Source organism: Schistocerca serialis, chromosome 1, assembly GCF_023864345.2.
Source record: "Schistocerca serialis cubense isolate TAMUIC-IGC-003099 chromosome 1, iqSchSeri2.2, whole genome shotgun sequence".
NCBI classification, from domain to species: Eukaryota; Metazoa; Arthropoda; class Insecta; order Orthoptera; family Acrididae; genus Schistocerca; species Schistocerca serialis.
Window position 1 is genome coordinate 1,133,525,096 of NC_064638.1, and position 23,838 is coordinate 1,133,548,933.

Here is a 23,838-nt window from a genome sequence, read left to right on the forward strand (position 1 = left end):
ATATAGCGACACTTAGCCGGCAAAAAAGGACGGCGAAAGTGCACACAACGCTTTCAACAGCAATCCGAGGAGAGGTGACCGTTCTTCCTCAAGAGGCGAAACCAGAGGAGCTAGTGCTGTTGGACTCTGGCTTCCGAAGTGAAGTCGACGTTTTAACTCGTCACAAATCTGTTCCATTGGGTTGGGGTTGGGTTGTTTGGGATAGGTGACCAGACAGCGAGGTCATCGGTCCCATCGGATTAGGGAAGGGCGGGGAAGGAAGTCGGCCGTGCCCTTTCAAAGGAACCATCCCGGCATTTTCCTGGAGCGATTTAGGGAAATCACGGAAAACCTAAATCAGGATGGCCGGACGCGGGATTGAACTTCGTCTTCCCGAAAGCTAGTCCAGTGTGCTAGCCATTGCGCCACCTCGCTCGGTGTTCCATTGGGCACAGGTCGGAACTCCCAGCACGATAGTCCATTTCAGTAATGTTAATGTCCACAAACCGTTGCCTCACAGATGTTACCTTACGACAGTGTGCAGTGACGTACCGATAAATACAATCAACCGCTCCGAACTGTTTCCCTACTGTACCCAATACAAAATGTGAAATTCGAGCATATTCTTCCGCACCTGGTATTTCCTTAAGTGCACAACAAGGGGAGCACACCCTAAATATGGGAAACACCCCAGCACCGTAACACTACCTCTTCCATACTTTACTCCGGCACTACACATGACGGGTAACGTTCTCCAGACGTTTGCGAAACCCAAACTCTTTCAACGAATTGCCACTTGGCAAGGTATGATTCATCCACTCCGAATCACTCATTTCCAGTCATCCACCGTCCAGTGGCGTCGTTCTTCAGAGCACCTCAAGTGCCGCTCAGCACTGACTACAGAAATGTGTGGCTCGTGAGGAACTGCTGGACCACTGCACCCCAACACCTTACACAAAGTTATTGTGCTGGGTGGACTGCTGGTAGCGCTTTTGAATTCACAGGAGTTCTCCGTCGACTTCAGGCGATTTGGTACACTGCACCGCGTATTGCGGCACACTTGTCTTCCGACCACTGGCGGGGCGTGTTCGATGTGATTCTGCGGCAGCTGCGTGAGGAGTGCGCCGCGGCGACAGGAGGTGAGGCAGCGGAAGCCGGCCGTTGCAGTTCGACGGCGAAAGCAAACACATCCTGCAGGAAGCCCGACAGTGCCGCGGCCTACAGTCGAAGCGGATGACAGTGCGGTTGCTGAACGTCAACACTGGGTGTCGCTGGAGCAGCAGACGGTGTTTGCCTCTGTACGTCCATTGGATATGGCAGTTGGGAGAAAGGAAGTGTTTGTGAAAGAATGATTTCGGCTACGACGGGTGGAAGGCTTACAGAAGAGCGACTTCTGTCATTTTGTTGGGCTGACCTTTAAGTCTGTCGTAGCACTGATGAAACGGCGGGCCACTACTGGGCCAGTAATTTGAGGAAACAGTGCTTTGTATAAGACTGATGTATTCTGATGAAATATGGTGGGGCCGCATGGGGCCCGAATATTGTACGGCAATGAATTACCTGAGGAATTGTATTTTATTGGTAAGTTTTTAATGATTCAAGTTGCCTTTCTATGTGTGTTTATCGTGTCACTGTAGACTGTGTATGTTGAGCATGTTGTCTGTCCATGTTTGTTTAATATTGACACGTAGAGGAAGGTGTAAACAGATGAATGACGAACACTACCTTCACTTAACGAAGGTTTATTCAGCACTTCCACATACAAGAGCGCGGAGCGAACTGCCTCTGGCCTGAACACATACGGTATATAAACAGCTACAGAACGTTCCAGTACAATGATTCTTGCCCTTTGTGGATACTTCTAGAATGTACTCGAACCGAAGATAGAAATTAAAATGTTTCACTTCAGGTGAGTTTTGAACACACGACCCTCTATGCAAGAATCTAGTATCATAGCCACTACACTATGGCGACTGAGCTTTTCGGCTTCTTCTACGACAATATGTTAGTTATCGTGGAGTGTCGTCGTGCTACCTTGTTGATTAGTGTGTGATGGTGTAGGTTGTAACGACTACCCCCTTCGTTAAGTTAATCTTACTGGGGGTCAGTATTTATATTGGATTGTGGGGCGATAGTTTATTCTCCTTGAGTTTCATGTTACTGTATCTGGTGTTGAGTAATTTGGAAAACTGAGTATTAACTCCTTGCTTGTTTAGTCTTATGCATGCGCTATGGTAATTGTAAGGTTGATACTGTTAATAAAATTAAATTACAGTTGGTTAACAGTCCACTCCTGCACGAACCCCGCCCAATATCCATTACCCCTGAGAGCCTTCGTCACAACAACCACCCTCCGATTGCTCGACGGTCCCTGTTCCTCAGTACACGAGGTCTGGTAGGTCTTGGTTTAGCTGCGGTTGTTACTCCGCGTTTCCATATCATAATCAACAGTCGGCATCACCAACTTTAGAAGCGTTGAAATGTCCCTTATGGATTTCCTACTCAGGTAAACATCCAACGCTAGTCCACGTTCGAAGTTGCTGATCTTTCCTGATCGACCGAGTCTGGCGTCACTGTTCCTCTACTGAGAGTATCTCCCCCTCTCCTATTATATTGGCGGGTCTCCCTCTCGTAACATGTGGAGGTAAATTCCGCATTACATAGGGGTGTCCGGACACTTTTGATCAGATAGTGCGTGTATAATTATCTTTTGCATTAAGCTCAATCTGCCTTCAATTTTTTTGTTATTTCTATATAACCCCCCCCCCTCCCTCTCTCTCTCTCTCTCTCTCTCTCTCTCTCTCTCTCTCTCTCTCTCTCTCTCTCTCTCTCTCTCTCTACACAAGCCAAGAAGAAGACCTACATGGATGGTCATCTGAGCTGCATTAGGGAGAATATGCAGAAATGTTTTCAGCACTGTAGGGAAGGAATGCAGTCATGTGTGTATAATCGATAGTGAGTAGTTTATGCAGTGTAATTTACTATGTGAAGTATAAAGTGTTTACTCTTTACTGCTTAATGTCTTTGCATTACTGTAACGAAGTGGAGTTTAGCGAAATATGTTTTGTAGAATTGCAACTGTGTGCTTAAATAATTTATTAAATATGTTTGTTTATGTATGAAAAACTGCAATGTAAAAAACTGGTTCATACTTAGGGATTTTGTAGTATAAAAGACATAGTTATTCCCCTACGCTACGGAAGTGGTGTGGAGCGAGCTAAAAGGTGGAATTGGCGCTCAATCTGGGCGGCAAGCGAGAGAGTACAGTAGGCATGGCAGTAGCCAGCAGCCGACCAGTCAACATCGCAGGTGCAGAGCGAGGCATCCAGTATCTAATTTGAGATGGAATGGCCTCGGGTGCTATTCTGGCTGTAAAATGGTGCTTTTACATTGGAAATGGCTCTAAAAATGGTATTCACGTCGCCAAGAAGAACTAAATAGAGCATATTACTGCCAAAGGAGAGACCAGGTAGCCGCCACGTGCTCGCCACCACCACTATTGCGCCACCACTTCTTCAGATTCGAGAGGTTAGAACTGTATAACAGCATGAACCAGAGTGTTTCTGTGATTTAATGTGCAATTATAATTCAAATATTGCTGAACTTTGTGTTCGAACCATGAATTTACTCCTTTCATGGTACCTAACAGGGTCCTCTCTTCAAAATTACTAAACACCGGGTACCTATCCTGTGTGTGAAAACTGATAATAATCTGTGTTATTTGCTTATGCCTAATTTCTGAATGCAAAAACATATAAATGTGGACAGTCAGATTAATGGTTTCATTGAAATCAAGGGACTCACTTACTAATGAATTTATAAAAATCTCTAATGTGTTTTGATTTTCTTCTATCTTACAAATATCAGTGCTTTAATGTTCACTGGTATAAAAGTTGTCAGCGAAAATCACTTGCTTCCCAAGTGATGTTATAAAGTATTTGGTTTTGATGCTATTTGAAGTTGAACTTTTACTTGAAGTCATTTCTGAAGTTGTAGAGAGTATCGTCAGCGCAGATAATGTTAAACCTTTGCAAGATAAATGATCTTAAGTGGGGCAGTAATTCAGCTTTTTTCATAATTCAAAATATTTCTGGTATGTATACAGTGTTATCTTATTGCATTTGTGATGTGTATATATGTGTTAGTCAAACTTTAATTCTTAACAGATGCCACTTAGTCTTGTGTATGCCCTAGGGAACAACTCGTGTGCCAAATTTGTGAAAGGTAGAAGTGAAGATTTTGGTTAACAGGGATAAAGTCTCTTTTCCATTTCTGTGATTGCTTAACTATGCAGTTGATAACTACTGTTGCCCGCTGTGTAGTTCGTCTGGCTATTGTAGGTGTTCACTGCACTTGATTAAAAAAGGATTTATGAAAATTACTTTTGCTAGAGTAAAGATTTATTCATTAAAATAATGTTTCCACATTATTATGCCTAATTAGGCTGGCGACCGTTTTATATTTTATTTACAAGAACTCTGTTATTGTTACTGTAATTTCTTACAAAATTTTAGTCTCTCTGTTGTCTACCAACGGCTACTATTACGAACTTCATGTTCGATTCCCTCTGCCTGTTAGGTGATACACGGTCAAACTTTCAAAAATCCTCTCAGAGGGTAAAATTTACTCCAAGTTTAAACCAAATTTGGTAATCATTAATACGCGATAGTGTTATATGTGGACTCAAATGATACCTATTTTGAAGGCGATCACAACTGAATGAACATATTTGCATGTCTCGCTACTGCCGAATCATACCACTCTTTGGTGTGCTGCTCGTCCCCTGAGTTGAATGATTTCGCTGAAACGTGTCAAAACATAAGGACACAGTTCAGGGTCGAAAAGCACCGACGTCTAATATGCCACAACACAGCCCAACTGTAATGCAAGCAGTACCGGTTCTTTTGTTTCGAGGTAGTGCTTATATACGCGCTGACCAAATCATCGGCCTCCGGAAGATTTGCACGTGCGCTTCTGTGACCACAAAGATCACGCACTCCCCTTGTCAGGGAGCGACAGTCATCATGTAGTGGAATGACGTACATGTCCAGCAAATGATCGGCGCCGTAACCCTTTGGACGGAACACAGTTGCTGTAGCGGAAACGCCTAAGGGAGGACCAGTCGTTTATTTCATGCGGCCCACGAAGCTCAAGTCAACTGGTTTATGAAATTTAACAGCTATCTCTTGTTCTCGCTCTTACACAAGCATTTCAGAAATGCGCTGTAAAAAATAAGAAGCATGAACAGCCCTAACTGGCAATACGGTTCCCTGTACAGTACAAAACTTAGCAAATTCTTCGTCTACAACTCACCGGTAGCAAACATCTTCTCACTTGTTTCTTATTTTCTTTTCAGTTACTACCTGTTTACATTAAATTTTTGCGTGTTACTTCCACACCACGACGGTTTATCCCTGCAGCAATACTAAACAGTATTTCATTGAATGTGTCAGTGGACAAACCTCACATTAATATGAAAATGTTGAAGCTGAAGGTCGCGTTTTACAGTACTGTAATCACATAACTTTCTGACGCCATACATTTTAATCTGAAACGGAGAGACAGCATGCATTTCACGAGTCATGGCTGTGTAAATATTTCATTTCCGGCCCGCAGTGCAAATTTCAGCACCTGCGTATGTGAGAGGTTAGCTCAGTCAACGTGAGACTGTCGTGTCGGCACGCTGAACTACCGAAAGGAAATTGGTGACATACAAGACACAACACAAATTTATCATAGCGTGTAAACTATTAGCTTTTTTTTGCACTCTCAATATCGTGCCTAATTTATTACAACATTAAAAGGAAATTACACAAATGTGAGACGTTAAAATGGTAAGTTTGGAGAGAACTTTGTGATATTTGTATGTGTATTGCACCCCCGTCAATCCAGAAAGTTTCGAGACTGGGTTAGTAAAAACTAGCCAAAAGTTAAGATCACAGCTTCAGTGTTCCAGGTATTCTACATTGCCTCTCCTCAGTTAAGTACAACGTTCAGAAGATTCATTCAACTACGTGAGTGTCGCAAACCTCTTTCTTTGGGCTTCTTTTCAACTAGCGCGTTTCATTGCTTGAATGTCGATTATGTAGTCAGAGCGCTGACGCTTCATGTAAATTTCTGCACTTTGTCGTTTTGTGGTAGGTTCGTACTGATAATACCAAGTCTCGTCACTCGTGATGATTTTTTCCAGAAAATAATTGCCCGTTTTTTACTTTTTAATCAAGTCACAGCTGACATCCACGCATCATCGTTTTAGTTCGGCAGTTAAAGTGTGCGGTAGATTCTCTGTACGTGCATTTCTGCAAAACACTCTGGAGAATGCACCGAACACTTAATTTAGAAGTGTTGCTCAATTGCGGACAACGTTGACACACTACGGCCGCACGTCCACTACTCAACACTGCCAGGGTCGAATGCACATCTGTTGTTTACAGTTGTTAGTTCACGCTGCTACCGTAGTTACTGCGATGACGTCGCTTTCACGCCAGGAATAAACTCAGCCTCCGAACAGTTTGGACACATGGTGTATGTATTCTATGGACATCCTGCATCATATACTTCTCAAATACGAATGTGCCCAAGCAGGACCCAGCAAAGCACTTAGAAGTTGGTTGGCCTGACTCTGAACCCACGTTTCTTTCATTCTTTTGCTAATAGCTCGTTTCTTCGCTTTAGACCAACTTCCCCGGTCTTCTTCCTCAATTTTTCTTCTTTCTCAACTTGTCATTGTTGACCTTTCGGTGGAAAAATTTTCCCAGCCAACGTTAGATCAATTTCCCGCTATTAATTTCATAATCTCATTTTTGGCTTTACGTCTGCTGTCATAAAATTCAACTACTTGTTTTTTAAGTCTGTCTGCTTTCCTTAGCTTGATTCGGTCGTAAAACTGTAATCTGCTTTTTCTAATGACAATGTGAATATTTGCACGCTGTTTAAGGTCTTGGTTGCTTCTTGGCATGAACATGTTGCCTGTGTATTTTATTTGAGACTATTTTCCGTACATTTCGTCCACTTTTTTAAATATTTATGTTCCTGCTCAAAGTTAGCATTTCTGCAGCACACAGAAATTCTTGTTTAGTGATGGAATTCTAATATTTCAGTTCACTGTGTTTGTACACGCACATTGTGTTAATCTTGTCGTCGTCGTCGTCGTCTTCAGTCCGAAGACGGATTCGCCGCAGCTCTCCACACTAGTGTATCCTGTGAAAGCGTCTTCATGTCTGAATAACTGCTGCAACCTACCTCTATCCGACCCCGCTTACTGCAGTGAAGCCTTGGTCTCCCTCTACAATTTTTAATCCCGACATTTCCCCCCAACACCACACTGGTGATTCATTGATGCCTCAGGATGCGTCCTATTAATTGATGCCTTCCTTTGACCGAGTTGTGCAGTAAACTACTTTACTGCTCAATTCGATTCAGTACCTCTCCATTACTTACGTGATCCATCTAATCTTCGACATGTTTCTGGACTACCACATTTTGAAAACTTTTATTCTCTTTTTTAAACACTGCTTATTGTCTATGCTTCTCTTTTGTACATTTCAGTCACAATAAGGTTCCGTAATATTTAAATTTGTGTGTTACATTATTTCTCTTTTTCAGAAACTCTTTTCTTGCTATTGTCAGCCTACATTTTTTTATCGTTTCTACTTCGTGCTGCCCAAATAACAAACGTTATGCTTTTAATGTGTCATATTGCAATTCCCTCAGCATCACCTGATTTCATATCTGCACTCCATTAACCTTGTTTTTCTTTCCAAGATGTTAATCTTACTACCTTTTTTGACGACACTATGCATTGCGTTCAACTGAACTTCCAAGTCATTTACAGTCTGTAACGGAATCGCAATGTCATCGGCAAAAGTTAAGGTTTGTTGGTGCACTGCCGGTTTATAGCGTCCAACGGGCACGATGGACACTATGAATCGGTAGCGCAAAAGTGCACTGTTCAATCAACAAATACGCCGGGAGAAGCTGAAGAATCATTATCAATGTCTGTATTGATTCTTTTTAAACTGTAATCCCCTCTCCAAATTTATCTTTAGTTTCCTTTACTGCCTGCTCGATGTACACGTTGAATAACATCGGGGAGAGCCTACAACATTCTCTCACACTACTGCTTCCCTTTCATGTTGTCCTATTGTTGCGACGGCAGTTTGGTTTCTGTACGACTTGTAGATAACCTTTAGCCTCGTGTATTTTATGACAGATGCCTTCAGAATTACAAGGAGTTTTATCGTCAACACTGTCGAAAGCGTTTTTTCTAAATCTAGAAATACTATAAATGTGTCTTAATTTAAAACTTTGATTAAATGCAGTAGGCCTATATCGAATGATTAAAACAAAATACTTCATCTGCCTAACTAATACTTCACTTGATCTCTTAAATGTTGTTGAGTTCAACTTTCTCATTTTACTAGCCGTAACAATGAAAGTAATACTACGCAATCTAGACTTAAGAGAGAGCAATTACAGAACAGACGTTTTTATTTGCAGTCATCGGACTTCATCCACACATCCTGCCGTTTATATATTAAAATAAAAAAGTACATGGTAATATGTGACCAACAGCTAACTCACCCCCCCCCCCCCACACACACACACAAAATCTCGCTCGCGCGCGCGCGCGCGCGCGCGCGCGCACTTACGTCGCTTTTAATATTATATAACCACTCATATTAGGGAAGCGTGGAAGTGTATACCTTTCTTTTATAATGAAATTACAAACCCTGTATCATGAGAGTCATAAAATACCAGACTCTCGTGTCAATTTCCGAAATGAAATACTTCATCGCAAGGATAGATGATCTACCCGTCAAAATAAACTGCATCAACTATTCGCATGGACGTATTTCCTGGAGGATGAAAGTTACGCCAAGTTGTATCGTTTCAGTCGTAGCGGCATCTCTGCGTATATCAGCAGAATTCCCCAGAAAACATTACGTGCCGCCAACGCTGTAAATGCTAATGCTATTACCCATTACAGATATAAAAAATTAGCCCCGCGATAGTAGCAGCATTAATCCGCCACAGGGTAAACTGCGATGCATTTTGTAGTGCCCATCAAGTTTTCCGAGGGAAATCCCTCACAGCGGGCAGATTCGCCTAATAAGCCCGTGACAGCTACATTTGTCGGACAAGATACTACTCATTAATCATTTGCTCGTTTTGTTTGTTCGGTGCATCTGTGCGGAGTTACTTGCCAGGATTAAACATCATTACACATTCGCAGTGTGAAACGAAACAATCACGAATTACAGAGACGTATTTCGTCCGCAGACGGCTTCATATTAACTTACGGCAACAACTCTAAAACAATACACACGTCGTACAGATATGCTCAAAGATGTGGAAAAAGTAAATATATATCGTGAATTAGGCGATGATAGAAAAGTCGCGGGGATATGCTGGTGTTTCAATGGAAATGCTAATGCTGAAAGAAACGTCTAACGGACTTGCAAAATTATTTGCACAATGTCCACGGAGGAGCACAATTCATTAAAACTGGGGAAAATACTCTACTCGTTTCAGTTCAAAAGACTGGGCACAGGAAACATTTACAGATGTAGTCCGCAAGCTACTAGGCGTAGCAGATTTATTGATTTCCTATCGTATTCCAAACTACCTGTACTTGCCCTAGTCCCTATTACGTTATGCTCAAGATATAAGACGGGCGCTCAATAAGTAATGCAATACATTTTTTTTCTGAAAGCAGGTTGGTTATATTATAGAACCGTATTTTTCCACATAATCTCCCTCACGCTCCTTTCTGGGAGGGCCTGTATGCCTGCAGGGTACCACTCCGCTGGTCGACGTCGTGCTGCATCAGTAACCACCTTATCATCCACGTACTGCTTCCCGCGGAGCGCATCCTTCATTGGACCACACACATGGGAGTTAGAAGGTGCGAGATACAGGCTGTTGGGAGACGAGAAGGAGCAGTCCAGTGAAGTTTTGTGAGCTGTTTTCGGATGCGCAGACATTTATGAGGCCTCGTGTTGTCATGGAGAAGGAAAAATTTGTTTGCAATGTTTCTATAAGGTGAGGTTCAGCAGCCGTAAAGTATTTTATAAAATACATTTTAACAGTCAGCTGTTTACTTGTCTCATTAGTCATCTACCGGTTTCGATTATTAACCATTATCCAGGATTTAGGTTCCAAAGGCTAGTTACAAGCAACCCATACTCCTTTGAAGCGGAACAAGATCGAAATCATCCAGTGCAATTGTACCAACTATTTGTCTTAGAATTCTGACCGTCATGTCAAGCAGACAGACATCTCTGCTTGACGTAAGATGTGACAGTATTCTAAGAACAATTGTTTGTACAACTGCACTGGAGAGTTACGATATTGTTCAGCTTCAAAGGAATATGGGTTGCTTTTAAGTAATCTGTTGTATCCTACATCGTGGACGATTGTTAATAACTGAAACCGTAAATTATTAATTAGAGAAATAAACGGCAGATCGTTAAAATCCATTTTACAAAAAATTAGTTTGCATTTTTGTGGCGACGAAAACGCTGGAGTCTTTCTTCAATTTCCGTAGTGTGTGTGCGGCCGACCGCCACAGGATACATCGGATAGGTTTGTGCGAACTTGCTGCGATAACAAACGCGTCGCTCAACGACTCACCGTGTTTTTATTTATGGCCAGGTCTCCGTGGACGTTCTGCAAGCGCCTATGAACATCTGCGGTGCTCTGGTTATCCGCCGTAAGAAACTCAATGACAGCTCTCTGCTTGGAACGCACCTCCGTTACAGACACCATTTTGAAGGCTGCGTACAGCGCCGCCACCTATCGGAACTACATGAAACTATAGGGGCTGAAGCGGGAATATTCCACGAAGTCCCACAACAAATTCCGCATTTTAAAATCTAAACTGGCCGAGAAAAATAGGTGTTGCATGACACACTGAATGCCCCTCGTAGAAACGTACGACGATGGCTGTGCAACAATCGCCATCTTCTTTGTGACTAAGGAAAGGTGGAAGAGTCGTTGTTTTAGCTGTCAGGACGGCGTTCAACTCTTCCACCTGCGTATTGTGGGTTCGATGGATTGGCGAGGGCTACCAGAGTCCATCAAAGGCAAAAGGTTGCTGCAGGAAGACAGATGGCGCGCGTGTAAACTATTTATTTCTTGAACAAGCTACAGGTACGCCCTCTCGTCCAGAGGCGCAGCCTTGCGCCTATCCACAGAGCGAAGCTGCGCAGTGGTCAAGCACACTGGACTCGCATTCGGGAGGGCGACGGTTCATGCCCCTGTGCGGCCATCCAGGTATCCCTAAATATCTCCAGTCAAGTATCGGAAAGGTTCCGTTGAAAAGGGCATGGTCAATTTCCTTCCCCATCTTTTCGTAATTCCGGCTTGTTCTCCTACTCTAATGACCGCGCTGTTGATAGGAGATTAAACTGTGATCTTCCTTCCTTCCTTCGTTGCGTCGATCCCACGGCCATCCGCGGAGAAGCGTTTTAGTGAAGTCACCAATAGCCGCTACTCAAATGAAACTACAGGCTTCCAGAGACCTTTCCAGGTCTCTCATAGCTATGACGTATATATGCATACAAGTGACGAATGAAAACAAAATTCATTTGTCGCTTCAGTCTGCATATATACATAATACTTGCTACACTCACAGGGGGGACCATACGGCAATTGTATTTTTTATTTTTTATATTTACGAAGTTGTGAACTCAAATATACCTCTTCCAAAGTATTTCGACGCAACTCTAAAACATTCTCGAGAAAATCGACATAGAAGTTTTCCAACCATCTTTAGTACGTTAAAGTAAGGCACATTTTTCCGACGAGCAGTGTGGCTCCGTGGTACAGTGGTCGCTCGTTGTGTTGGGAGCCTGTGCTCCATTCCAGGTGAAATCACATTTTTAAACAATGGTGCCTGTTGTACGAGAATTTCCTTGGAGCGTATACACACCGATAAGCCAGAACATTATGACCACGTACCTAATAGCAGGTAAGTCCAACTTTGGCACGAATAACAGCGGCGACGCGTAGTGGTACGGAAGCGAAGAGGCGTTGCGAGGTCGCTGGAGGGAGTCGGCGCGACAACTGCAATTACAAATCACACAGTTCCCTACATTCCGCGGAGGGGGAGCAGATGAGCTCTGACGCAACGTTCAGTTACATGCCAGGTGTTTTCGATCGGTTTCAGATCTGGCGAGTTGGAGGGGAAGACCATCAATTGGAACACGACGCTGTCATCCTCGAATCACTCCACCACAATCCTGGCCTTGTGACATTGCTTATTATTTTGTTGAAAAATGTCACTGCCGCCGGGAAAAATTATCGTCATGAGGAGGTGTACGCGGTCTGCAATCAGTGTACGATACTTCTTGGGTGTCATGCTGCCTTGCGCGAGGCCCACTGAACCCATGGATGTCCACTTGAATATTCCCCAGAGAATAATGGAGTCTCCGCCAGCTTGTCTCCAGCCAGTACAGGCACCGAGGAGCTGTTTCCCTGGAAGACGACGGATTCGCGGCCTCCCATCGGCATGATGAAGAAGGTGTCGGGGTTCATCAGACCGTGCAACGCTCTGCCACTGCGCCAACGTCCAGTGCCGATGTTTGCCGATTTAGTGGTGTTAACATTGGCACATGCATGGGTGGTCGGCCACAGAAGCTCACCGTTAGGAGCCTTCAGTGCATTGTGTGTTCACACACACACACACACACACACACACACACACACACACACACAACTTGTACTCTGCCCAGCGTTAAAGTCTGATGTCAGTTCCGCCACAGTTCGCCGCCTGTCCTGTGTTACCACTCTTCTCGGCCTACGACGTCCGACAACTGTAATGAGCGGTACCGCGCAACCCCACGATGTCTGGACGTGGTTTAAACTTTCTTTCGCCAAGTGTTGAAGACACTCGCCACAGCACTCCTGGAACACAAAACAAGCCGTGCATCCGGCCCATCATAATCTACACTTGGTCAAACTCAAGATAGCTCGCGCTCTCCCCATTCGACACACGAACAACACGCTCAAAATGTTTCAAATGGCTCTGAGCACTATGGGACTTAACATCTGGGGTCATCAGTCCCCTAGAACTTAGAACTACTTAAACCTAACTAACCTAAGGACATCACAAACATCCATGCCCGAGGCAGGATTCGAACCTGCGACCGTAGCGGTCGCGCGGTTCCAGACTGTAGCGCCTAAAACCGCTCGGCCACCCCGGCCGGCGAACAACACGCTCACTTATACTCCATGTACCGTGCGTGTCTGATGAGGAGTCATTCCTCGCCAGGCGACATGTCCGAAAGAACAAAAAAAATGGCTCTGAGCACTATGGGACTAAACATCTATGGTCATCAGTCCCCTAGAGCTTAGAACTACTTAAACCTAACTATCCTAAGGACAGCACACAACACCCAGTCATCACGAGGCAGAGAATATCCCTGACCTCCCCGGGAACCCGGGCGCGGGAAGCGAGAACGCTACCGCACGACCACGAGCTGCGGGCCGGAAAGAACAGATACCATCTCCATATAGTTAAGGCTAACCGGCCATTGACCTCCTCCTTCCTCTTCAGTGCGGTTGCACACGCATTGCCCAAACTCTTACTGGACTGGGTAAGATGGTCTGCCGCGAGTAATGAGTGTAGTGGGCAAGGGCACAACGAATGTAGTGTGTGGACATTAAGCTGGGAATATGGGTCTCACGTAGAGCGTGCAAGGGATACATTCCTGCAGTCGCACTATCCTCTGTGCCCTCGGTGGCTCAGATGGATAAAGCGTCTGCCATGTAAGCACGAGATCCCGAGTTCGAATCCCGGTTGGGGCACACATTTTCAACTGTCCCCGTTGATGTATATCAACGCCTATCGGCAGCTTAGAGTATTGATTTAATTATCATTTCATTCTAGAGAGTTGCATGGTCACCGATGGTATATGTTCTTCCGGACAAGTCCGATGATACCATCTTTCGGAGATGTCCGAAAGAACAGATACCATCTCCATACGTTCTTCGTTTGGATTCCTGAATCCAACAAAGGTAGCTTTTGCTCACCTAGCTCAAATTTATAATTTCCGGAAAAGGCACATTTTAACCCGCAAAAAGCATTTCAACAAGTGTAATCAAAGACCTCACAGATGTCTATGCATTACTTGCATTTTAGCGCTTGCAAGTGCTTGGAACCGCGCGAGCTGGGACCTGATCGACTAACTTCAATGTTAAATAACTAGGTAACGGTGCAATGTATCGAATTTTTATCTTACCTGTTATTCCTCAGCACAACCTCCCCTGCAACACCTTTACAAGCTCTTCAGACTGTTTCTGACCATCCTATATTGCACACAAAAATCCAGTTTTCATTCCAAACGCAAATTCTTTATTACCTTTTATAAAAGATTGTTAATCAAGATTCTATAATTAAAAATTACAAATTGATTTTTTCAATCTTTTGGTATTCTACGCTTCACATAAATGCTCATGGAACATGCACCTTTGTTTAAAATTTTGATTTCGTCCCGCGTCAGGCGTATACCGTAGCGCACAGCCACACTGCTTGTCGAAAGAACACCGCCTTATTTTATTTCAGCATGTTAATAATAGTCGGAAAGTTTCAATGTCTATTCTATCTAATATTTTTCGGGATTGTATGGGACTGCTTTGGGAAAAGTATATATGATTTCTGAAGTTCACGTAACACAAACATGAAAAATTCTATAAATCTGATTGCCGTATGGTTCCCTTGTCAGTGCAGGAACAACATGCCAGGGGCGCTGCAGCAAACACTCTTGCTGGAAGTAGTTGATTGCTCGTGTAATAGGCGATAGCCCGCTGGCTTGTCTTGGCCCGTGACGTCACGCCGCTGAGTGCTGACCCCGACATCTCACTTCAGGTCACGTTATGTGCCGTGGTGGGCCGACGTCAGCTACTAGCAGGCGGGGCCACACACTGGGGCTGGGCACGGGCGAAAGATTTTTCATTCGGCCGATCACAGAATGGTTTTTGTTGTTGTTGTTGTGGTGGTGGTGGTGGTGGTGGTGGTGGTGGTGGTGCTGCTGTAGTAGTCTTCAGTCTGAAGACTTTTGATGCAGCTCTCCATGCTATTCTATCCTGTGCGAGACTCTCTATCTCCGATAACTTACTGCAAGCTACATCCTTCTGAATCCGCTTACCTTATTATCTCTTGCCCTACCTTTACGATTTTTACTCCCCACACTTCCCTCCAATACTAAACTGGTGATGCCTTGAGGTCTCTGAATGTGTCTCATGAACTGATCCCTTCTTTTGGTCAGGCTGTGTCACAAAATCGGTATGTTACTATAATGGTGGTGTTTAGAAAAATAAAATCTGCAGCGAGACACAAAATTATCGGCCGAGAGGGTGACACACATACAATGTTGCAGTGCATGTGTTGCTATCAGCTGGGCAATTTAATTACATTTTCGGAGAACAATGCAAGGGAACAACAGTGTGGATTGAAGTTGTCGACTTACGCTTCAAAATTCAAATAACCAAAATCGAACTTTCTAATACTAACAATATCTTGAATTCCTTACAATATGTTGCATTTCGAATACGTACTTACATTAAGGTAAGCACGCGTTTTCAGTACTTCATCACTAAAGAAGTTCTGATACTTAACATGACATTAAATAATGTCAAGTGACGTACCAAATACTTTGAACGACCGACAGTGTATGGACGCCCTAGGCTACGCCTTCCTGACGTAATGTGTGAAGAGATCCTTGTCATGGCGCCGTTATCAATGGACCCGTATAACGTGTGGTGATAACTGCTTCTGCATTACGGCACGTACCAGCCACTGCTTTTGATCCATGTCCTCATAACATTCGTAATATGGCACCAAACACGGCCAAGGTGCTTGATGCGTACCGATAAGAGCTGAAACAGCCATAAACTCAGCGTACTCAAGCAGAACTGTATCCATTACCCGACCAACAGCACTTCACGACGAGCCATCAACAGGACATTACATCAGGAACAAAAGTTCGCGGTTATGTCATTCGTCGGCCATTGTCGACGTCGTCACCACAGGAAGACGTTTGTTTTACCTCGTCAGTAAATTGTTTGAACTTCGCGCATGTTTAAACGACAACAGTATCGAATTATTAAAAAGTAACCAAAAAAGAAAACTAGAGTATGGTTGGTTCAAATGGCTCTGAAACTGGAGTATGGTTGGTTCAAATGGCTCTGAGCACTATGGGACTTAACATCTATGGGACTTATCATCTCAGGTCATCAGACCCTAGAACTTAGAACTACTGAAACCTAACTAACCTAAGGACATCATACACATCCATGCCCGAGGCAGGATTCGAACCTGCGAACTTAGCGGTCGCGCGGTTCCAGACTGATGCGCCTAGAACCGCTCGGCCACACCGGCCGGCCTGGAGTATGGCATTCACTTGTTCGTTTTCAGAAAGAACCAATGCAATAAATAAAAACCAATAAAATACACGAAAACTAGAATTCTGCAACTCTTCCTCTGAGGGCATTGACTACGCAAGCTGCAGTAGACGCGACCAAAAAGCAGCGTATTAACGGCAGAAAGCAGAGAAAACCCGTGTTACCCTTTATCTGGTGCTTTCATTCGAGCGGGAGTGAATCCAGCCCATCAGAACTGAAACTAATCACGTCAACAAAATGTACATTACGAAGCTCAACAATCTGCTACCACCGATGAATTGCAAGTACGAAGGGCGTTCAATAATTAATGCAACATATTTCTTTCTGAAGCCAAGTTGGTTTCGTTCAGGATTCCAATACGCCATATTATTCCCTTTATTTGGCTACAAAACCTATTTTTAACTTAATTTCCATCCAATGCGACGGCTTTCCGCCACCTTAGAGGGAGGGCCCTTATGTCCGCATGGTACCACTCTACTGGTCGATGTCGCAGCCAATGTCTCGCTGCATCAGCAACGTTCCTATCATCCACGTATTGCTTCCTGCGGAGTGCATCCTTCAGTGGGGAACTTCAATTCCGCACAGTTGGTCCTTCGTTGCTCTTTATGGTCTTCTGTTAGGCGACGAGGAACCCAGAGGGCACACAACGTTGCGTACCCCAAACGGTGGACGAATGTGTCAGCACTACCAACATTGTTGTTGTTGTTGTTGCTGTTTTCAGTCCTGAGACTGGTTTGATGCAGCTCTCCATGCTACTCTATCCTGTGCAAGCTGCTTCATCTCCCAGTACCTACTGCAACCTACATCCTCCTGAATCTTTTTAGTGTATTCATCTCTTGGTCTCCCTCTGCGATTTTTTACCCTCCACGCTGCCCTCCAGTACTAAGTTGGTGATCCCTTGATGCCTCAGAATATGCCCTACCAACCGATCCCTTCTTCTAGTCAAGTTGTGCCACAAATTTCTCTCCAATTCTATTCAATACCTCCTCATTAGTTATGTGGTCTACCCATCTAATCTTCAACATTCTTCTGTAGCACCACATTTCGAAAGCTTCTATTCTCTTCTTGTCCAAACTAGTTATCGTCCATGTTTCACTTCCATACATGGCTACATCCATACAAATACTTTCAGAAACGACTTCCTGACACTTAAATCAATACTCGATGTTAACAAATTTATCTTCTTCAGAAACACTTTGTTCGCCTTAGCCAGTCTACATTTTATATCCTATCTGCTTCGACATCATCAGTTATTTTGCTCCCCAAATAGCAATACTCATTTACTACTTTAAGCGTCTCATTTCCTAATCTAATTCCCGCAGCATCACCCGATTTAATTCTACTACATTCCATTATTCTCGTTTCGCTTTTGTTGATGTTCATCTACCAACATAGGCGTCCAGTTTTGTTGCACCCAAAATTCTACGAAATATTGCATTTATTCTATATCGAATTTTGGAGTTCTGGTCCGTTATAATGCACTGAAAATCACTGTAATTATCTGATTGTGCTTGTGATCCGTCGATCAGCTCGAATGAGTGTCCGCACGTTCCACGTTACAGGAGTCACTGCTGTGTGCGGCCGGCCGACACGCGACCTTGTTGCAATAATGACGGACGCTTTCCAAACGACTCACTGTGCTTTTATTCACTGAAGGGTCTCCGTACACTTTCTGCAAGTGCCTATGAATATCTGCGATGCTCTGGTTTTCCGCCAAAAGAAATTCAGTGACAGCTCTCTGCTTGGAACGCACGTCCGTTACAGACGCTATTTAATAGGATACGTATAGCGCCGCCACCTACTGAAACTTCATGAAACTATAGCGCCTGAAGGGTAATATTTCATGATGTTACACAGCAAATTCCGCATTTTTCAACCAAAACTGGTCGAGAAAAACAAGTTGCATTACCTAACGAAAATGGTTCAAACGGCTCTGAGGGTGCAAAAAAGGGCAGCTCGTTTTGTATTATCACGTAATAGGGGAGAGAGTGTAGCAGATATGATACGCGAATTGGGATGGAAGTCATTAAAGCAAAGACGTTTTTCGTCGCGGCGAGATCTATTTACGAAATTTCAGTCACCAACTTTCTCTTCCGAATGCGAAAACATTTTGTTGAGCCCAACCTACATAGGTAGGAATGATCATCAAAATAAAATAAGAGAAATGAGAGCTCGAACAGAAAGGTTTAGGTGTTCGTTTTTCCCGCGCGCTGTTCGGGAGTGGAATGGTAGAGATATAGTATGATTGTGGTTCGATGAACCCTCTGCCAAGCACTTCAATGTGAATTGCAGAGTTGTCATGTAGATGTAGATGTAGAGCACTATGGGACTAAATATCTGAGGTCATCAGTCCCCTAGAACGTAGAACTACTTGAACCTAACTAACCTAAGGACATCACACACATCCATGCCCGAGGCAGGATTCGAACCTGCGACCGTAGCAGTCGCGCGGTTCCGGGCTGAAGCGCCTAGAACCGCTCGGCCATCTCGGGTCGGCTATTACCTAACGAACGCTCCCGTATGTATAACGCTAGCAACCAAATCTGAAGTGGAGGTAGAGAGAGCTATCTATTGTATCAACCTACTTAACAATCGCTGAAGCGCGAGAGAGTCCGGCGCCTCTGAAATCTACTCTACTGCGTGACAAAATAAGGATTCGTTGTTGTATGAAAAAGAGCTCCGATGGCAAGAAGAAAAGACCGAAAGTCGGAAGGAAAAGTCTGTATAGGAAGGGCTATATACGCGAATGGAACGCGAAAACAACATTATGCAAAGTGTAGTGTTAGTGGATGAAGATGAGATGGGAGGTACGATGTTAGGAGCAAAAATTGACATTGTACTGAAAGACCTAAGTGGAAGTACGGCACCTGGAACAGATGACATTCCCTCAGCATTACTGAGATCCTTGGGAGAACCAGCCATGACGACTACCTGGTACGCAAGGTCTACGATATTGACAAAATATTCTCACAGACTTCGAGAACAATGTAATAATTTCAGTTTCAAAGAAAGCAGGTGCTGAGAGGGAAGAATATTGCCGACCCATCAGTTCATCATATCATGGCCGCGAAATATTGGCACGAATAACCAACTGAAGGATGGAAGAAGAAGCTGTCCTAATGGAAGGTATGGGTTCCGGAGAATGCAGAAACACCACAGAAAAATCTAGTACTGCATATTATCGTATTAGCTTAGAAAATAGGCTGAAGAAATGAAAACTCACGTATCATTTGTAGATTAAAAAAAAATCTTTTAACTGTTCTGGGTGGAACACAATCTTCGAAATTCTGAAGGTATGAGGGATAAGGTCACGGGAAGCGAAAGGTTGAAAGGTGGCTACACTGTGCCACTGCGCCAGAGAGTGCGCCAAAGAGTACTATTAAGCCGCCTCCACAGTGCGTGTTAAGAGATCGTAGAAGTCAGTGCTAGTAGAGAGCTCGTAGAGGGCAGTATGTGTTAAGAGTTCGTGTCGAGATGTGCTAGTGGGCACTGCTTGTCGTGAAGTCGGAGTGAGATGTGGTAGTAAAGAGTGTTGTTCCATGTTTTATGCAGTTATTTGATGGGAGAGATAGCAGATGTTATTGTAATGAGTGCATTTCGTCAATATATATGAAGGTAAAAACTACAATGTTCTTTTATTAATTGTGTATCTGAAATAATGCATCACTACAGGTTCAGTCAACAAAGCATCTGGTTTGTGTTCTTGTATTAGAGTGAATTCTGGTTTTCTTGCGTAATTATAGTTTTTCTAAATTTCTTTTGTCACGTCAGTATAATTGGTATTTAAGAATTCTTGTCTTGTTTGAGAAGAACCGTGCCAGATGTGGACGTTGAGTCACACTCCCACATACAAAACAGTTACTTTTGTGCTTATTGGTTTGTAGGTTTTATAGTTGCTGGGGGACTTAATTAATTAACTCTGTTTACGAAAATTTTCTTACATTGTTTGTTGCAGTCAGATAGCGTAATAATACTAGTCAGGGCCAACCGTTTACGAGACACTGCGTAATCGGACATACATACTAAAACTAAAAAATATTTTCAATCTATTATATTTAATTAAGCCCCCATGCACGTGGCGACCGCTGCTTCGGATCGTCCCTTGGATTCTTCTGATTGTGAAAATAGTAGACGGTAGTATTGTTGTAGTAATTTGTAGTATAGTAATTGTAGTCTGTATTGAATGTGTAGATTTGGTAATTGGCATTCTTCTAATGGTATTTTTCAAAATTTAATTTTTATTGCCTTGTATACGCGTTTGACAAATTAGTGCAATTATTTCAATTGTTCGATTGATCGTGTCTGAAGGAAACATCTAGTGTGAATAGTATTGTTGGAGATAAGGAGTCATTGTGTGTGATTTTCGAACAGTGACGAATTTTTTTTTTGTGTTTTGCAAATGATTACGCGATCGATGAAAAAGGCAAAAATGATGAATAGTCAGAATAACGAAATTGTTGACATGGCGAACTCGCCAACAGAGGAAAACAGTATGGTGGATAATAGAGTTGAAAACAATGTAATAAGTCGGGAAAATAGTCCGGAACCATTTCAAAATTTTTCTCAATCAGAAAATTCACAGAATCAGAGATTAACGATAGAAGATTCTGAAATAGTATCGAACACAGATAGCTTTACAGCTATTACGAAGGAAACTGGTTTTGCGGGAAATGTTAGGCGCGAAAAGAATTGCGAACCGGCTACCTTGGAGCAGTTGATGGGTGCAATATTAAATCTGGGATCACAAATGGGAACAATGGTAACACAGATGGGAACAATGAAGACAGAGATAGGAACAATTAAAACTGGTATGGGAACAATGGAAAAACGATTAGACTCACTGGGATCACAAATGGGAACAATGGAAACACGGTTTGGATCTGAATTAAAAACAGAGATGGGAACTTTGGAAACACGGATAGATTCACGAATAGGGACATGTTTCAAAAATATGAAAGATGAATTAAAGAAAGAAATCAGGGAAGAAGTACAACCGATTCTGAATTCTCACAATAATAGATTAATTGCAGTAGAAATCAGACAAAGGGAACAGGATAGAGAACAGGAAGAAAGAGATCGCGTGATAGTACAGAATTTTTCAGAGTTAAATTTACAACGTGCAAAGGATAAGGAAGAAATATTTGAGAGAATCGAAGGATCCGTACCAAATGACAGATTAAATAACCTAACACAACAATATGAACAGCTAGCTACCAAATGTGACAATACTGAAACCCGAGTCGCGACACTTACGGAAGACGTAAATAAACAGAAAGAACAATTTGGTGACTTATCGGAATGAGTTGAGGAAATTTCAGATAAACTGACAAATCTTAGTTTACATGGGGACAGAGATTCGGATGATATAGCTCCATTGCCATTTGCAGAAACCGAAGAATACCAGAACATAAATAAGCATGTTGAGAATCAGGGAAAATTTAATGAACGCGTGAAAAGGGAATTTGAGGCATTACGGAAGCAAGTCAAGCAGATCGAAGGCGAAATTGTAGGAAAAGATAGTAGAAGAAATTTAGAATCACAGGTAGCAGAAGGGTTTGAAGAAAATAATTTGTTTCATTTACGGGATGCAACAAGAGAGCGCCAGGCGCGCGAACTTTACAATAATCGACATTCGGACTGGGACAGACGCGGTAGGTCTTTGTCGCCACGAGGCGAAAACTTTGACTATAAACACTTTTTGACTGTCCGGAAATTTAAGATCTTCCGCAATTCTAAGAATGACATACATCCATGTGCATGGTTAGATCAATTTATGTACGCACTTCCACCAAATTGGCCATTAAGTCACAAACTGGAATTCATGTGTGGATATTTAGAAAACGAACCGGCGACGCGGATGCGTGCACTCATTAGAGATTGTAATAATCTAAATGATTTTTATCATGCATTTCTATCGGCATATTGGTCCGAAAACACACAAGACAGAGTCAAACATAGTCTGATTATGCAGCGTAATTTCAAACAGTCTGAGTTCCGCACGCCGGCAGAGTACTTTGAAGACATGATTCGAAAGAATCAGTTCCTGTCCAACCCTTATAGCCCGACTGAATTAATTCGCATTTGTTTAACTAATCTGCCACAATCAATAAGACAAATTGCTTTGGCCGGAAGATGTAAAGACGACATTGAGACTTTTAAGACTTTGTTGCAAGAACTTGAGTATGACAACGATGACGGGACCTCTTGTAATTTTTTCAGTAACAGTAATTACAATAGATTTTCAGAGAAAAGTGATAGTGGTCGGAACGGGCGTTATATGGGTAATTTTGAGAATGACAGACGTAACAGACACGACAATAGATACCAGCCCTATGACAATAACAAACGTTCTAACAGAAATTACACAGACAACTATAACAACGGTAATTCGTATCGGAATGATCAATCATACGGAAACAGTAATCGGTATTATCAAGACAGAAATTATTCAAACGGTAATAGAAATTCTTACTACAGAAACAATCAGGGTAGTAGATACAACAATAATTTCAGAAGTGACAGTCGAAATTACACAAGGAGTAGTTATGCAGACAGACAGGAAAACAGAAATTTTAATAACAGACACAGCCAAGAATTTGCATCCAACAGACAGGAGGGACCTAATTGGCATCCTCCACGTGACAGAACTTCAGAGAGACAAGTGCAAATCGTAGAAATTGATCCGCGAAATGACGCGAATACTCAAAGACGTGACGCAAACAATCGACAATGACTTGCAGCTTCGGCTTCTGGCAGCAATATAGACGGTTCAGAAAGTAATGACACTACGACTTTACACTACGTACGCCTGGAAGACATGAGAGACATTTTGTTAGATGAAAAGGAAAATAATGTAGACGCATTTTTACATCCTGTTATTGAAGTATGTGTGGGTAAGAATAAGTTCACTGCAGTTTTAGATTCTGGGAGCCCATTGAATGTCATTAGTGAATCAGTTTTTCGTATATGTGAAAGAACTATTGCCTGTCCTGTGTTACCTATTTCTAAAACTACAATTCGAGGTGCGATTTCTGGAAAAAGTGTGGAGGTCAAACAACAGACCAATTTAAATTTCATTTGTCAAGGATACGAATTTTCTGCTAATTTTATTATTGTTCCATTACTCAGTACACAAATTATATTAGGTATGGAGTTTCTTAACGCACATAAGGCAATTTTGAACTTTAAAGAAGGAAGTGTAAATTTGACTGTTGCTGGAATGCCGAAATGTCTAAAATTCTTCGAGTGTTTAACAAGATCTGAGTCAGATACAAAATGTTTAAGGTTTCTTACTTCTGATGTTTTCGTTGAGCATTATGACGACAATGTGTTTATTCATGATAATGACAACAAATACAGAGACGCGATGGATGATATAATTAATAGCGAAGAATTAATTAACGAAAAGGTTAAGAAAGCTGAAGTGCCAGATGACGTTGCAAGAGAAGAGCT